The 19,401-nt window shown below is 39.7% G+C and overlaps 1 protein-coding gene across 4 annotated transcripts in view; it reads left to right on the plus strand.

Moving 5' to 3' along the window:
• The window catches only part of LOC138265539 (P2Y purinoceptor 12-like), a 393,379-nt gene that overhangs the window by 326,801 nt on the left and 47,177 nt on the right, over positions 1-19,401 (plus strand). The gene's annotated exons all lie outside the window — the stretch shown is intronic.

The following is a 19,401-nucleotide window of genomic DNA, read 5'->3' on the forward strand; positions in this document are numbered from 1 at the left end:
TGTTGCAAATTAATTTATTTTAGCACTTGCATTTTAAAGTTCCTAATATTAGGACAACAAAAAATAAGGTTTGCCTGTTAAGGTATGTCTCTGTCACAGTACTCTTTATAATGAACTAGGGTATTTCTATAGAGTTTAGTGGAGAGGGCACTCACCCACAAACCTGGTGGGATATTCTGTCTGACAAAATTATTTTATCTTCACTCTGTCTTGTGTAGGGTGGACCCTCTTGTTCTTATTGGTGTGCTCCTGCTGGCTCTGCCTTACGCCAATGCCACAATAGGTTTGGGCTATCAGTGTAGGAGAGCGGACAGTTTCATGTCATGTTTTTGTGTTCGGGACACCATGAATTGCCAGGCAGTTCAGAGTAGATAAAATGAGAAATGACCTCAACACCCTTGCAGAAAATTCCCATGGTGTTATGGTCATTAGTATTTCGTTTTACAAAAACAAACTTACAGTTTGGGAGTTTCTTTTTGTAAAACAAATAAGTGTGTTCAGAGACTGCAAGAAACCTGGTGACAGCTCACCAGACTTTTAGTGCCTTGACAGAAGCTGTAAAGGTGGCAGCTCCTTTGAAGGCACAGACGTCTTAACCAAGCCAGTGGCAAACTTTAATTATGAAGGTGGTAGTCAGGCGATTGACGGAACTTCTGCTCCTCTCTAGCTATGATTTTACTGGGTATGGATGTGTCAGGGGCAAGATTAGTATGAATAAATTGTGTGTTTTCAAGCGTGTTTGTCAAGTAAGTAAAAAGATAATGATGGTCCCAGGTGGCCACCCAAGGGAGAGAGCATCAAGCTGGTTTGGCATGTACGGTTGCTCATAAAAAACTTAAAGCTGAGTTGAACAAAAATGTGTATACCTGCAGCTTTTCAAGCTTGCAGATTAGCACACAAAAGTCCCTTGTAAATAGGAAGACCACAATTAAGGATACGGCATGGGCCTCCATCAGCTTTCCAGTGCAACTAGAAATAACCAGGAAGTTTGGAGAGTAGTTAACTCCCCTTATTTTAGAGACACTTCAGTACAATGATTAGCAACATTTATTTTACCCTCACAGAAGGTAGAGGTCTTTAGAAGTGTATATTTACCTTTAGCTGCCATAGCTCTTGGTAATGACAATTCAGGAGTTTTCTTTGAAAACCTGCTCTGACCATGGGTCTTCAAAGTGTTAAAGATTAAGGCTGCTATGAGAGCTTAACAGGGAAGGCATCAGGACGCAACAAAGTTCCAGTTGATCTCTTTAAAGGCAGCCTTGGGGCTTGGTAAATCCAAGCGTTTTAGGACCATGACAGAGACTTAACACCCGGGGTCCTGGACTAATTTGATAATAGTTCCAATTCATAGAAAGGGGATCAGGCTAACCCCGTATGCTACAGACCAATCTCCCTATTGGACTCTTTAGCAAAAGTAGGAAGGAGGGTTCTGCTGTAGAAACCGAATTATGGGACCATGATAATTGTATTCTATCAGATGCTCAATACAGGTTTCACCAGGATTTAGAAATCACTGAACAGAGCCTTCATTTGTATATGCTGATCTCAAAATTCTCAATTTTGAGGACTGGGGCTCTGAACCTGTCTCTGGCTTTACTAGACCCCTTAAGCATATTTGACCATGTAAATAGGACAACAATTTTAGTCAAAGTGGTGGCTTTGGATGCTGATGTTATTAATAATTATTAATTTCTCGATGGGGTTGCAACTAACACTATGTCCCCCATGCGTTATGTCCCCAAGGGTGAATGCATGGACTCTTTCAAGATCAGCATGGGAGTCCACCAGGGCTGTGTCTTGACCCCTTTCCTCTTTACCCTCTACAATACAAATCTTGAAGTCTCTTTAAGAGACAGGGTTCAGGACATCCCCCACTGCCTTTACTCCTCCATGGAGACGATGCTGTTCTAATATCTCACACCACAAATGGGCTTCAATTGTAATTGATTCTTTTGGTCAATTTATGGAGGATCTTGACCTCCAGATAAATCTTGCAAAATCCTGTGATGTCTTGCGGCCGGCGCACGGTAAAAACCAAGGCTCACTTTGTGTGGAACATCCTCTTGCAGAAGGGTAAATCCTTTTAGTATCTAGAGGTCCTTTTTGATTCAGCTTTGAAAAGGGATCATGTATGAAATACAAGAGGATCACAATTTGAGTTAGCGATTGAAGCTTTCTTCAGGTTTTCTAGCAAACTCGGCTCAAAACCCTTATCTGGGATGATTCCCATCTACAAGTGTGACCTTAAGGGATGGGACTTTGGACATACAAAGAGTGAAACAATTTACAACAGATTGACAAGGAATTCTTATGAAGACTCCTCTCTGTTCGTAAAATCACTTCTGATTTCATTTGCCATGCTGATTCGGGTATTAGGTCCTTAGGGACTCTATTAAGTTACAGCCACTCACTTAATAGCTTTCAATATTGGATATGCTCATCATATTCCCTGGCTTATATATATAAAAGATACATTTGAAACAATTTGAAACTCCAATATTTTTTCAAACCTTCAGTAAGACCAGGTTGATAAAAGAGAGGCACTTCTTGTTACTGTATCAAACGTTTATCACAGATTCCTTCCCACAAGATATATAGCTCAACAGTGTATGTCATTCCAACCTTCCTAGAGAAGGGTCTGTGGCATAAGCTGTTATCCTCTGTCCCTGTGATAATCGTTCGGCTCACAGTACTACACGCTTTTTTCATAATTTTCCAAAGCAACCTAGGAAGCGATTTATACTCCCATTGTTGCAAGAAGGTACTTTTAGGTGATGCAGTCCTGCTATTTTAATTTTACTAGAATCTATCACAAAAAATGTGTATATGTCTATAGCTAGGTATGTCCAATATGTTTAAAATTAAAGATGCAATGAATTACACGAGAGATGGTGGCAGAACAACATGCAGGCACAATTGTGTCTACTTGATACTTTTAAGTATGGTTTTATGACTGGATGTTTGTAAGATGATTTTTTTATATGGATTTTAATTTGTTCATGTATTATTTACCGAATTTGTTTGCCAAATAAAGATTAAGTAAATTAACTGAAACTAAGTGTGTTTACATTAGTATAGGTAAGCCGAAAACTAATTTACTTGGCCTTGGGCTGGCTACACTGAAACATGGCTTTGGACATTGTACCATGTGCATGTTTTCATTCACAACATGTTTTTTCTTTTCTGTGTAAATTAGAAGAAATTGTGCTGTAACAATTTAAATGGTCCAGAAGAAGCCTCCTGCCTTGCCAGAGGAACATATGCAAAATGTGTCAATGCTGAAGACAGAAGGCTGGGGTTGGAGCAACTAAGGGTCATAAAGGATTTCTCCAGTAACAAAAGGGAATGCTGGAAGGCAAATAACCCATACCAAATTTATCCTGGTTCCCAAAAAAATCAGATTTTTCATAACTATCCACCCAGTCATCTAAGAACATTGCAGTTCTGCTCCTAGAACATTCGTGGCTTAAGGACTGTCGGACAATGATAACACACTCCAGAACATCAGTAAGAAGGACATAATCTGTTTTCAGGAAACCTGGCAGTTAGCCCCAACAGCCCTAACTGCGTGGCTGGATCACCTCAAATTCTTTGCACCATCTGAAACATCCACCAAGGGAGGTCACCCCTCAGGCGGGGTTTCAGTCTTAATTCAGAAAACAGTGGCAATATAGGTAGTAGTTTTGACCAGTGTCCTTGGAGCTTATATAAATATAAAACTAGTATGACCTATCAAACAAAGCCCTAGGGGTTTGCTACATATCATCATATGGTGTATTTATATCAACCCAAAGCAACCAAAGGAAAAAAACAGGTGTGGCGGAAGTGGCACATACCATAGGAACTCTCAGAGAGACACATCTGGAGGCTATGTGGCTACTCGCTGGTGATTTAAACATGTTTTTTCTTAATTCTGCTGTGCTGTCAATCTGAGATCAAGAGGATGACCTTTGCTGGTCCAATCCCAGAATGAAACCAGGTACAATCAATAAGGATGTTGCAGGGAACAGGTTCACCACCACTATTCAACTAGATGTGAGGATATTAAACAGCAGATGTTCCCTAGATATTCCTCCAGCCTGTACATTCACCTCGCAGAGTAATTAATCATTAATAGATTAGGGCCTCAATACAAGTTTGACATTCAGACAAGCTGACTGCCATACAAGTTGGGAAGACGCCACCGTCACACCAGTGGTGTCAACCCCGAGCTTTTTACAATGTTCTCTCTGGGCTGACCAGCGGGAACATTGTACTATACATTCCTGTTGGGTTGACTGGTGGGAACAATGCTACAATATTGGCCCAGGCTCCTTTAAGTGAGCCAAGGCTAATACCACAGCACACCAGACCCTTCAGAATGCACACTGTCTGCAGTTCAGACAGTGTGCATTCTGATGGTGCTGGGCAGTGGGGGCTCTGCACTGCCCATGCCATGGGCAATGGCAGTGCAGAGGCCTCCCTGTGGCACCCAGCATTGACTTTCTTCCAGCCTTTCCATCGCGGGGTCCCCGCCCTGGCTAATTACAGCTCCAATTGCTGTTCTCCACTTTGGGAACCATGTCCCTTGGGTGGACAGTAGTCCCCTCGTGGGTCCGCTCCCCAGGTTTGTAATGTGGCTGTTGGACCACCACATCACCGCGAGGCTGGCAGTTCAATGACCGCCAGCCTCTTAATGAGGCCCTATGTTTGGATGTCAACTCAGCACTTTAACCAAGTAAGTGGCTTTGAGATGTTCCCTGACCTAATCAGTGTTGATGCTATGTTAGTTTCTTGCCTTTCAATGAGTATGCCTAGATGGCCCTTGCTCAAGGTAGTTGATGCTCAAGATGATGTGAGCTTGCTGCACAGAGTTAAGTGGAGCACTAACATACCAGCTGAAAATGTTGACATACTAAGAAAATTCCTCATGGCAGACCCTTTGGATCGGGTAGCATCTCCATAACAGTGGCGTACTATGACTACAACATTGTTAAATCAATTATCTCTACCCACTAAAGCAATATGTTCACCTAAGGCATGGCTGCACTGGCATTCAGCCACAGAATTAGAAATGCTTAAGCGGAAGTTGAACAATCGCCTTAGAAGGAGCCAAACAATTAATTACTCAAGTGCACTTATCAATGAGATAAAAAATATAAGAAAGACATACAAAGCAAAGTTATGGATGCTGACCAAACAGAAATAAGAAAAACAGTTGGCAGAGCTGTATGAGGTGTCAAGGCAAAAAAAAAATTGAGCACATTTTAGAGACTTGTCCAACAGAGTTCAAGTGGGATCTGTCTGAAAGTGCAGCCCTCTATATCAGCAGTCACCTGGGTGAATTATGTCTCGAACCTATATGGTACAATTACGGACAGCCAGTCAAAGAGGGTCTGGTTTCCGGGGAGCGGTCCCCATCTAGACATGTGAGCTAAAGGGGAGAGTAAGTGGGATAAAAATAATAATTTGCGATCGCTTATAGCCTCCCTGCAACCAACAGGAGCCCCTGGTCCCAAAAGGCTTCTCGCCAGAATATTCAAAGCAGCACATGAAGCTTGGATGCATATTTTGTGTCCATTTTTCAAGCAATGTTCTTTCACAAATGAGGTTCCGGATAGCTCAAGGGAATCAATACTATCCCTAATACACAAAAAAGGTTCTCCAGATCAACCAGCTAATTTTAGAATAATAGTAAGGGTGGGAGGTGAGCTCTGCTCCGCTGGCGGACCTAACAGAGTTTTTGGCACTGTGGTTTGGCCAAAAAGCCCACTAGCCCTGGAGAGGAGCAGAGCTAACCGCACTAGTTGTAATGTGCCACAAAGCACAAGCGCAGATTGACTGCACTTGTGCTGTGTGGCACATAACTAGTCTGCAGCCCCATTATGGGCCACACAACACAAGCAAAGACAATCTGCGCTTGTGCTGTGTGGGCCCTAACTGGGCTGCATGATTTACCCCTCCTTTCACTGTCCTCAGCAGTCTGGGGGCATAGGGAGGCAGAGAGACAGGCTGCTGACAAGGGGGGCCTTGCCTTCACCCAGCAGGTAAGACTCCATGTTTCGCTTTCTCTTCTATGTGTACAGTGGATCAGGCTCTGGTCATGACAAGATTTGCATATAGGGGGGCCTGTACTTTAAAAAAAGGAAACTTGCAGTCAGAGTTCCACTCAAAGAGAACCTCTCTCCCCAACATCCCTGGAAAAAGGAATTGGTGTTATGGGGTATGGTGCTGAGGCCAGCAGGGGGCATATCAGCTGCTGTGTGGTAGTCTGGTAGCTCCCGCCAGATGTGTGTGGCCTGAGAGAGTGTCTTAGAGCCCAGTGGCAGGCAAGACTAGGCACTTTGTGGAAATACCAGGCTGCTGGTGGTGAGCTGGTTTGCTGCTGACTAGTTGAGGGCCCTCAAGAAAGGGCGGTCTGAGGCTGTCTGTAAGTGTAGAGGAAGCAATTGCAAGGCTGGTGCAAGACAGGTGTGTGCTTGGCCCTCCTTTGCAAGTTTGTGAAGGAGGGCAGTTGGCGAAAGGAAGTGTGGAGACTTGCACCTGATCTCGGAAGCGCTAAGCAGGGTTGGGCCACCTGACCCTGATTGCCGCTTCCGAGATCAGGTGCATGAGCCAGGTTGGTAACTAGCCACTACGCTCAATCCACTGCACACGAAACTCCATGGAATTCTGCAGAGTTTTTAACTAACTCAGAGGAATTCCACAGAGTAGATCTCCGTGTGCTCTGCCAGGGCCTAATTAATTCCCCTTCTTGATGTAGATAGGAAATGCTTTGCAAAAGCCCTCAACTCTGAGCTTGAAGAATGGGCACCAGCAAATGCACTAATACCGATTACACAGTCTGGGTTCAGACAGGGCTGTAGTACTGAGGATAATTTGGCGATCCCTTCTTCTTTCATTGAGGCGGCAAATAAAACGCAAGTACCAGCATTATATGCTGCTTCTATTGACTATACTACTACCTTTGATAAAGTGGATAGATCAAGGCTCTGGCGAGAGCTTCATATTTGGGGTATCCCATCTTCATTGCTTTCAGCCCTCATGAGCTTATATAACCAAAGTTGGGTGGGAGTTAAGGTCTCTGAGAATAGAGTGATGCAAAAGATCTAGACCAATAAAGGGCTGAAACTGATGCATATTGACTGTTTTATTATGTAATCTTTATTTGGCCGACCTAAATAATGCTCTTCCTGGAGTAAACACATTCCCACCTAATTTTACAGGCTTACATCTGCAATGTCAGCAATATGCAGATGATACTATTTAATACGATCATATTGCAGTTGGCATACAAAGGTTGTTGAATGCCTTGTCTCACTATTGCATTGAAAATATGATCTCCATCAATCCCACAAAGACAAAAATCATGGTCTTCGAGTGAAAGAAAGTAAAAAAAAAATGTAAGTTACTTTAGATCAGACCAATATTGAGCAGGTATCTAGCTTCAAATGCCTGGGTGTTAATTTTAATCAGCGTGGCTCACATCGTGGGCAACATGAGGCTATCAAGGGAATGGTTGCAGCCATGAGCATCAGTTTCCAGAATTTGCTGAAGCAAATGTCATGGACAGATCTGATGGCAATTTGTTGAGTAAATGATTTTAAGTTCATCCCAACATTCTCATATGGTTTGTTGATTTTTAAAGACAGTCTTGGTCCCTGGCTAGATAAGGCCCAGTAACGCTGTTATAGAAGATTATTTCAGCTCCTTAGGTGCAACCCTGTCTTCACAAATTCACCTGGAACTTAATTTAAGTAAGCAAGCAATCATGGGGGAAACTAGATTTTTAAACTATTATATCAAGCTAAAGGCGGCTTCCTCCTGCCTATTGAGGGGCCTGGTTTGGTAAAGCACGCAGAATAGTAACTTGGCATGGAATGCCTCTGTCAAAAACTCTAGCCATGCCATGGGTGCTGAAGAAATTATGTTTGAACTTTCCACCAAGTTTATGTGCCACGTTACTCATGAAAATTTGCAAGTCTGAGATCTGAAGATGAAGATCGACATGACTTGGCTGCAAATGCCCACACTGGTTAATGTACCTCCTTTTATCAGTATGACTGTAGGGACACTTATTTATCTTGTCCTCTGAATCTGGGCTTCAAGACCTAATCAGGCTAAGATGCATAATCTTACCCCTAAAAGCATACAAATATGGCTGTCTGAATGGTTGTGAGACCCCACATTGTAGGCTATGAAAGTATAAACTAGAATCATTGTCGCATATAGTATGTCTATGAAAATAATTAAGTGGGTTGAGACGTTATTGGTTGATTCCTGTACTTTGTATTTTAGGGATCAGGAACTGTCAAAACACAATTTTTGCATGCTTAAATGAGGCACATGCTCAGCTAACTGCAAGTTTTAAAAAAAAGTTTTGAAGGATGCTTGAAAAGCTTTGAATATGAATTCCTTGTCATTTGTAAACGTCTAATTGTCAGAGCTCTTCTACTCAGGCATATTGCACTTTCTTTGATTTTTGCACTTCAATAATATTTAGCTTATGTTATGAGCTGCCGGTCGCCGGATTATAGTAGGAAAGACGAGCACAATGCACTTTGCGCCTCATAATTGCGATGTGTGACAAGCCCTCTTCTCTTACACTGAATTAAATTAAGAGGTAATCCATATCATGTGCCATTTTAAGAATGCAGTTTGGGCTTATTTTGAATATTTTCAGAAGTCGAACCTCCAGCAGACTGCTGTCCCCACCAGGAACATGGTTCCCAACTAGCTGACGGTGTTCGTATTTGTGGTCAGCCATGGTGCCTCTGAGTTCAGTGCCTCCTCGCTGTTCACGTGTCCAGTTTCCACCAGCCTTTTCATGGCGGGACCCCACCATGAAAAGGCTGTTGGAATCATAGTGCAGGGTGCCACACTGCCCAGCACCCTCAGAATGCGCACTGACTGCTTTGCAGACAGGCTGCATTTCGAAGGTGCTGGTGTGCTAATGCCCATGACCATGTAGTAGGCAGTGCAGGAGCCCCACAGCCCAGCACCCTCAGAATGCGCACTGGCTGCTTTGCAGACAGGGTGCATTTCGAAGGTGCTGGTGTGCTAATGTATTGTCCTCAACTCCCTTAAAGGAGCCAAGACCAATAATGTAGCACTGTTCCTGCAGGGCTGCCCACTGGTCAGCCTGGTAGGAACATAGTAATACAACAGGAGTAAGGCCATCTCATCCCTGAGAGTTTGGTGGTCGGCTTGTTCTACCAACATTCTCGTAATGAGCCCTTAAGTCTCTCTAAGTTGTGATATAAGAAAGGCGCTTGTGTGATACTTCTACCTAGCACTATGCACCTTAGGTTGTATTATGTAACATTTTGCAGAGGAAGTATCTACCTAGGTATGGGTACTGTATGATCCAGAAATCTTTAAGGATGAAGTTGATGTTTACCTTACTACCTTTGCATATTGTACTATTGTTTTGTGCCTTTATTTAAGAATGATGTATACAATAAGGCATACCATAAGGCAACGTTTGCTGACGTTTTGACAAATTAATGCATCTGGTGTCTATTTTTTAACATTGTTATGGTCTTAATTAGCTAAACAATAAAGCTTTTACCTACTTTAGGGTTGATGTTATTTGCAGGTTGAACTGTGCTTTATTCATATTTTAAGCATGTGTTGTTAAGTAATACAATGTCACTTCACTTATATAGAGGGTAAATATCCTACTTGATTATTAGTTTTGGGATGGTTTCTAGAGTGAGCCTGTTTTACTTAATGAAACTTCAAAATGATAACTGGCTTTTATAAATGTATCTTCATTATTGCAGCCCACTGTGCCACTTCACACCACACAAAGGGCGTTATTCTGTATTGTTGAAAACCTACATAATATGTGGTTTCTGGGAAGTTTCCCAATGATTTTTACTTTTACTTTATAAGTGGAGTTCATGTCAATCTTCTTAGTAAGACCATACTTAGAGCAATTTGAGCATTTACCTTGTTTCATAAAGAGCATGTGTGTATGATGAAATGCTCTCTGACTTTTTTTTAGAATCTTATAATCCATGATTTATGATATTGATGTTGGTCTGAAATGGCTAACCATTTGACTTTTACCGCCTGTAATGATCCTTAATTTTAATTAAACCTTCATGGTTTGCACTTTGAATTTTGTGCTGCATAGTTTTTCCTGTGTTGATTTTCCTTAATTTACCTAGGTTCCCTGTCCTTTAGGATTCATAAATGGCCCAATTTCTCCTATCGTCCCATTTAATGTTAAAAGTGCCAACAGATATTAGTTGTGGAGGATGATTTTAGCGAACCATATGGTTTCACAAAAATTTGTAGAAAACATTGTACACTGAAATTTAAATTTTGAAATTGTTAGAGATAGGGGTCCCATATTTCCTGGTTCTGTAAGTGTGTGAATAATGCTGACACAGCTGTCCTGTATGAAATTTGCAGAGAGTTCCATTACATGAGAATAAATAGGACTTCTGAATTGAGTTTTCCTGCATGCATGGTTTTTATGTGATTGTTATGCACCACCAGGCATGTGACTTGGAGTGAGCAAATTGTTCTGCGGAGTGAAGATCACCTCCACAGATGGCATTGGAGTGGTGTTATGTTAATGTTTTTATGTTTTTATGTGGCACTTGCACAACAATTGTTTCGAAGTCAAAATTGGCACTTGATTGTAATGTTTTGCACGAAAAACTGACATTCTTTTGAATCAAGCATTTGATAAAAATTATTGTGATTAATGTAATTTTTGTTTTTTGTACAAGGTTAGCAGATTCAAAGAGTCCAACACCTCAAGATAAAGATTGAAGGTGTCTGCTATTGCAGTTTTGTGCTGAAGGTGTCTGGTTTTACGGTTGATTATAAGTTAGAGGCTGATAAATCTTTTATGTCTATTTGTCTATGAAAAAAACTTGACTTTGTAGATTAATAGTTGAATTTGGAGAAGTTGTTCAAGGTACTAGTTTAGAAAGAATAATATCATATAAAGAGAAAGAATTGAGATACAACAGTAAAGAAGCAACATGCATGCATGTGATGCATATGAGAAGCTTGAGGATTTGACAGATTAATAATGTGCATTTATATAATAAAACATTTCACAGAATTTCTACAATGGAAATTAGTGAAGAAGAAATGAAAGGAATGGAACCTGTGAGCTTGAGAACACCTATTAGAGATTTACTAAAAAGTAGAAATAGAAATAAATGGGAAGGCTTGAAATTATTTGTAGTTAATTGGTCGAAGAAAGTGAGAAAAACACAGAAATAAAAGAAATTTGAAAGAGAAAAAGAAAATGAAATAAGCATGAGTGATTCTGAATATGACATATGTGTGGGCTATCAATTGAGAGAAGTGCACGTACCTTGGATGAGGAGTGATCTTGTAGGATTAATGAAAGCCTTTCTAAGAGAAAAAAACGTATAGTTGATATATGGAAATAGACACAATGGTCACAATTTCCAAGGTACTTTTGCTAAATTTGCATACATTGTTTGAGATCATTATCCCTAAAGATATGCTGATAGAGTGTGAAGGGATTTTAGGCTGGTCAGATACAGAGCCTCCAACAGTAGCTCCCTATAAAAGTCCTATATTCTGTTGTTATTGAAAAATGTAAATTAGTGATAAGGTTCCGCAGTGAGAAATGCATTAGTCTAAAATTATGAGGTCAATAAAAGAGCGTAAAGAATCAATACATGCATAATATGAGAGATTGATAGAGATTTACAGACAATATAGTGGAATGGAATGGGAGGCATTAGTGGATTTGTCTCAGCGTTTATGTTGGGTTTCTGCCCAAAACAGTTGATGGTAGCACAGAAGCAGTATTTCCACAAAGCTAGTAAGAAAAGTTCTAACATGTCTGATCCTTGTATAGTTCATGGTTCTGTTGCAAAGGCAAATTTGGGCATACAAGTAGTTGATGTACTGAGTAGTCATGTTTAACTCATGCAGACTGGAAATGTTGCTTCACCGGGTATAGAAAAAGATACTAATAATTACAACTTGGGCAGTGCTAACATTAACATGCAGAAAACAGCAGCAGCACCTTGTCACATATGTAAAAAGTTTGGACGGTAAATGCCTTTCTAAATATCATCCAGAAAGAGTACTGAATGCAAATGCTTCCTCAAATTTGAGCATTTAGGATCAAATGACGCAGACTGGGATGACTCAGTCAGTAGCCACAGCCCAAATGGACTCTGTGCAGAACATGCTGAATCAGAGGCAGTTGGAAATATGCCTTCAGCCCCAATGATGCATCATAATATGCAGAATAAAATGCAGAATCTTTAACAGCATTATGGCTTTCAACAAAATTCTTCAGTAATTCGTATAATTTTCCCACAAATTGCTACCTCACTTGGAGTTCCTTCTGGACCTAGTTGGGGGAAATGACAGTGACTGAGTGGGAAGGATATTTCATGCTTGGTACTATCCTAGAAGTAGACCAGAGTGGTTCATATGTTGAGAATAATGGTCACCCAGTATAATTTTTCATTGATACAGGTGATACCCGTTTCACGGCTAGACAGATGAGGGTTCCCAATATACTCTTCTGGGGAAATTAAGTCCAGTTCTAGGCCCAGTTAGTAAATTTCATCTCACTAATAAGATGGCAACAAATATCCATGCAAAAATTGTCCCAATTGAAAATGACCATCAGTTCATAATACGTGACACGAGTATTCTTAATTTGTTGTGATCTATGATGTAAAATTAACTGCATAATTTATGGTACACAGGATTGTGTAGCAAGGAATGCACAGGATGGGGACTTAGATTTCAAACTAAAATCCTTGGTGGAGTTCTAGGAAGTGGTAATGAACTGTATTCATGAGATTACTTTATAAGCGCTCCCTTGTACACCCTTGGCCTGCAACTTAGGGGATACCCTCACCCCCAAAAGATGAAAGCTAGATTTATTGACATAGCATTGATTCTGGCAAAGCAAGAATTGACAATGCATTGGAAGTCTACACAAGGCCCTCAAATGATTAAATGGCAAGAAGAACTGGTTAAATGGCTGGTTTTGAGAGTCTTGAGAGTTCTGTGGTAATTTGAGAGCTGAAAAGAGGGCAGGGAATGATTGAAAGGGCTAGAGCATGGGAACACCTTTTGAATTGCGTGTGGGCCCCGAATGATCATAGTATTTAGCCCTTTTGTAGTCTGACCACCAGTTTTGCTACAGGCACAAATAGATTCTTATCCTTCAAATGGTCGGTGGGATTTCTATCTGACAGTCTCAGGGTTGTCACATGAGATTGGATGGGATCTATAAAAACGTGGTTTTAATTAAGTACATTTGAAGCTATACTATTTACTAAAAGTTGTGACCCAGTAATACTTTTTCCACCTTTAGTGATTCCCCCCAGTTGTTGATTTGAAGAATTTATTAACCAAATGGGTGCTGAAGTAGGTTGATAGAAGTTATGTAATTCCACTGAAGCCTGAGATGACCAGTCAATAGGAGTACCCAGCACAAAAGGCATTGATGGAGGGCCAAAGAGAAAATATATCCTTTTGTGCCTGATCAATAGTTTTATGATCTTGGAGCCCATTTGACTTGTACATAAAGAGTGTACGTGAGTGCAGTGTGAATAAAAGAGACTGATTGGTGAGTGGGGAGGTTTGTTGATATACTGTATTGTATTGTGTTTTTTCTTGGTGTATTTGTTTTAGTTTTGCTTGTGAGATTGATATATAGGTTATTTGAAATATTATATGTTATATGAGGAATTGGTAAAAATGAAATGTTTGAATGTATTAAATGTATAAAGAATTTAGGGCTACATGTAGCAAAGGTCGGATTTGCGACTCGCAAATTGCGACTCGCAAATCCGAATGTAGTATAGTGGCACTGACACTAATAGCAATTCACAATGGGGTCGTAAATGCCCACCTCATGATTATTCATGAGGTAGGTCACAATTTCCGACCCTATGGGAATGGCGGCCATAACAGAGATGGTGGCCTGCTGGAGACAGCAGACCACCATGTCTGTGACTCTGTGACTGCTCTTATATAAAGCAGTTTTTTTTTGTTTTTTTTTAAATGCAGCCCGTTTTCCTTAACAGAAAACAAGATGTATTACAAAAACAAAAAAAGAAACCACTGCCTGCTCTGATTTTTTTTTTTCAGTGACATTCACAAAGGGGAATGGGTCCCCTGGGGACCCCTTCCTGTTTGTGAATGGGTTAACTGTGATTGTTTTGCGACCGCGTTCGCGGTCACAATACAATCATACATGGGACTGCGAGTCGCAATTAGGAAGGGGACACCCCTTCCTAATTGCGAGTCGCAATCCCATTTTGCGATTCAGTAAAAAGTTTAACAAATCGCAAAACTGGGTCTGTACATGGGCAAGTGCATTTTGCACGTTGCAAACAGCCAGCTTCGCTGTTTGCGACGTGCAAAATCCTTCATACATGTGGCCCTAAATGTGTAAAAAAAATGATAAAATGTAAAGAAAATAAATTATCTTTCAGGTTGCTTCTGAATGGATTGACTCCCTAAATAAATGTATAAATGCTAAAGGGGTAGTTCAGTATCGTTGTGTTTATCTTTTCCTCTTTCTCACACCTAGCAATTATTTGTCTAAAAAGACTAAATAGAAATTGAAATGTACTTCCTATCACCTGATGCATTAATTAATATAGGTGCTAAAGTATGTTAAAAAATCTTAGCCAACATTTTATCCAATCACATACGTACACTTGTATCTCCTATGCGGCATGAATTCATTCTAACCACATACACACACCGCGGTTCATGTCAATATATGCAACTTTCATCTTTCATATAGCTGAAATTACTGGCACCCAACAAGTATGATCCTTTTGGATACTGAGAATGTAGTAAAACAGGGTCATATGGCCTTTTCTCTGCTTCTTTATGACCAAAATGGCCTTTTGCCCAAAATGTATTAAAAAGATACCAATCATGAAACACATGTGCATGTATAGTGACATAGGGACATGCTCTAATTAATTTGTTATTCATTATGGCACGGCGCAGGGGTGCCAACTATCGTCTCTTCTACTTGCTTTATATCTCAAACATTCTTATGCAATATGGAAAGATCAAATTGAATCCACCCAATTAGACTGAACATAGAGGTATGTAAAGTAGCAGACTAAGCCAACACTATTGCCATTTTTATCTATGATCTACTTCTATGTAAAAAGTATAAAAAATGAAGCATGTGCTTTTGGAACCTTTCAGGATATTCACTTATTTCTTATAAGATGTAAGTAATATATAAGCATCCTTATGGATTCTGACTGATCGAATGCTGTAATATAGTCAAAATGATTATACTACCTAAATGTGTCTATTTTTAGCCATTCTAATACTGATTTCTATAGCCTTTTTCACATTTTGACTGCTGCCAATAGGTATATGTAGGGTTGTAAAATCCTTGATGTGCCATTAGGTTTATGAATATATCACAGCCAAGAGGTGGATTAGCACTCCACAGTCTAATGTTTTATTATAGACCCTTGCTTGGCAAAAACATTGCTTGTGCACTATGTCCCGGCAACAATGGGTGGCCCTTACACACATTATTTCCATCACAGCTCATTTTAAATGATTCTTTAATTTCACTGAACGTACTTACTTTAAAAAAAAGTTAATTTTAAATGTCTTGTGGTTTTCAGACATACATGGTATGCTTGCTTAAAATAGTTTAAAGTTCCAAAATATACTCATTATACTAAACAATGCATCACTGTTTCTTTTTTCTAATATGTTCTTTGTTTCGAACATCTATGCCGACTTTAGGACACCTAGATAATAATGGTAATATACATTCTTTAGAAGAGCTACAATTCATCTGCAATATTCCTAATAATAGATTTTTAAGTATTTTTAGACTAGGGGTGTTTTTTCTCACACTGAAATCTCAGGATCTGTATTTGAACACTGTTCTATTTTTGATCTTTTATGGAAGGATTTATTTTGGCCACAAATATTTAAAGAATTTTCTGCTTTTCTAAGCATTACCATCTGTCTGACCAATTACTTAATAATATTTGGGTCGTCAGGGGCTATACCTCACTAACACAAGGGTGGAGTCATTGCAGTTGTTAAAACTGCCCAGCTGCACATTGCTAAATCCTGGCTGCATATAGAACCCACTCCTCTTTGACATTGGTGGAATGCTTAATTTAGCCATGGAAGTATGGAGATAGTATAACTGTCAATAAAGGGGATAAGATCATGCTAGCTCGTATTTGGCGACCTCTTAGTCCATTCATTGCAATATCGAGCAGGCTTAATAATAGACTAAGATTGGAAAAAGTACTATGTATATGCGTTTGGGTACTATTTTTCCATATCTATTTTTATTAACACCCTGTAATCTTATGCTATTTAATGTTACATAATATAATTTAAGTGATATACTTGTCTGTGTATTGTCTTTGTTGATAATAATTGATATGTGTTTTCTGCTGAACTTTGTTCATACCACTTTAGTCCAATAGAAAAAATGATAAATGAAAATACAATTATGTCAACCTGCCCAGTTATATCTTTGTGGGTTTCACAACCATTTGCTGTGGCTCTCATACTCACTACACATTTATTTATATATTTATATATTTATGTTGAGACTAGATTTAAGAAAGGAGGATGTAATCAAGAAAGAAAGTTACGTAAAATAGTGATCTCTTCAAAGGAGAGGTCCATATTTTGTGTAATGAACCCTTTCCGAGCCAAACATTTAAGCAACAAAAAAAGGGTTAGCGTGTTGTGACTTTTTACATGCCTTTTTTTGTTGTCTTCAGTACTTTTGTCAGGCTACTTGTTTAGGAACTGAGGTACACATAATTACTAAGTTATCTATATGACAAGTAAAAACTGTTACCTTTGGACATCATATACTCAGTGGTGCATTCTAGCCCACTTAAATCACAACCCCTTTCAGTGCTTACTTTTTTATAGGTTAGTCAGGTAGAGAAGTCAAAGGCCTATTGCATGTGGCCTGATAAATGTAAAAGTGGTGTAGGTAATTACCTTCATCCACCATAGTTAAAGATCTATACATCAGCACAGCAACAATGTCTGCGCCTTCAGAGAAGTTCCCACCACAGCTGCTCCAGCTTTGTTTTTGAACAAACACTACAAACTATTAACTCTCATACCCTGTACGTTTTCTCCCAAGGTGTGAGGGTAATTATTTTTGTTTGGTTCAAGAGATCGAGAGGTTTTCTGGCACTCCCAAAATGAAAACAATACCTTTGATCATCCATTCTCAGTTAAGAAGATGATTTGATGCTCCTTCCCCAACTCTGTCAGGCTGTTGGTGTAGGATTGTTGCTAGTAGAGCTACTGAAACACCACATTCGGAAACATGACAACACTCTTGTCTCTAAATAGAGCTGATGGACCATCGGTTTGGTGGACAGGGAAAAAGGCATTAACCCTTAGGCGTGATAGCCACCTCAAGTGGAATCCTAATGCTTATGGAAGGCTTGCCAATCCATCTAGGCAGTAGTTTTCTATCTTGGCATTGTTTTCTTTTGCATCACGGCAGGTTCAGAACAGATGAGCGGCACCTTTTTAAAGTGTCTTGACCTGTCCTTGCAGTAGTCAACTTTCATCTTCTCAGATTTCTGCAACAGTCTTAAAGTTGTCAATGGTACCAAAGGAAGCCAACAACATAGAAACCTACCCCAGAGCCAATCAATCTTTTGTGCTTGAATACAGCGTTTCAGTGGAGTGAAAAGTGAGCTGTTTCCAGGAACAGCTTCTATCACTAGCTTTTAGCTATCAGTGCTAGGCCAATCAGTCACTTAGGTTAGGAGCTACACTTGAAAGTTTAGAGGGAGCCAACCAAGTTCAAGTGTAGCATCCATTTTTAGTGTCCTGTCTGATGATGTTGAGATGTGCCTTGATATTTGCATGGACTCTGAATGTCTGGTGATGGCATGCACCCATAACACTGACAGTCCATGGACAATCACTGCACACAAGCCTCAGTCAGTGAGAACGTGTGATAGATGTGGTAGACGATCTTACTGAGAGAAAGACAGTTATGGCTCTGTAGCTATGGTCTCTGAGGATCTGTGGCTATGGCCTCTGTGGCCTGCAGATGATCCCTAGGGATTATCTCCTGCAAGCCACATCCTGAACTCCTGAGTCATGTTCAAACATTTGAATAAACAAAAGAACCCTTTTCTGCTCCATTGCAGTGTGCGGTGATCAAATCAAAACAAAATAAGCTTTATTTGGTTCTTTGTATAAACACCATAAAAGCAAGAGACAACAACAATATCCATGTTTACAATTTGGCCAGCATATACAATACAATTTCAAACATAAATTACATCAATATAAAAAATGTACGCAGCTAAAAATACAGCCGTTATCAGACAGGTTAAAACATCAACCACAAATTTTTGTTAATCTCATGGCAGCTTTAAAAAAGCATAACCATTAAAAACAAGTTCGTCCGGTAACAACTGTAAATACAAGAGAGCAGGTCGTACTTGAGAACAGTTCATTCCTTTTAGCGGCTGGATTATGTACGCCTTCATTGGAAGCTCATAGAATTTGCAGAATATTCTGAAATGTGGGATGTCCTGCTGGGACATGTTGTCACAGCTGCAGGAATCAAGCGAATGGCCATGTTCCTTCCCCAGGGAAATTCTAGCAAAAAATGAAAAAGATCAAACCTAAATCTGGTTAACAAAAAACATTCATACGTGTTTTTGTACTATTAAAAGAAATGGTTCAATGAAAGGAATGGACTTTAGCAGGAGGTGGGCACCCATTCAGAGTTTGGTGATCTAAATTAGATAAACAAAGACTCGAGTTCATTGTGCCCTTCATGCAATCTTAACAACTCATTGTAACATCCAATATGTTTTTCCATTTTACTCAATGTAAAAGTAATAGCATTGCCTAACTCAATAATTGGTTTTACCACCTCACTTTTGGTGTTTTTATCCAAGCGGTGGAAATCTGTTCTGTCACGTTATCATTCACATATTCCACTACTTATAAAGAATTATTTTCCAGATTCCTTTCGGTAGGATTTTAGAAGTAGACAAACATTCCATTGAAGCATTTATGCTGCACCTCTTATATCTATTTAAGATTTGACGGGCTCAATTACGATTATACATCAGGTGTAACCCCACCTGGTTTTGACATTTTTAGAGAAGGGAAATATTTTATTGAAGATCCAAATTCTGCAAAAATGATTATTTGTGCACTGGTGTTTTTTTGCAGTAATCAATATCAAAGTGAAATTATTGATAATATTTGGATTTATCACACAAACAGACCATCACACCTTGCACTAAAGCTTAAGCCTTTTCAAATAATGCAATATCTTAGCCTTAGTTGAACCATGTGGGTTGGGTTTAGGTTAACTAAACCTTTGTTCAAACTAGTTTCGAAATTCGCACAAATGTATTGATTAGGTTA

The sequence above is a fragment of the Pleurodeles waltl genome, chromosome 11, assembly GCF_031143425.1.
Source record: "Pleurodeles waltl isolate 20211129_DDA chromosome 11, aPleWal1.hap1.20221129, whole genome shotgun sequence".
Classification (NCBI taxonomy): domain Eukaryota; kingdom Metazoa; phylum Chordata; class Amphibia; order Caudata; family Salamandridae; genus Pleurodeles; species Pleurodeles waltl.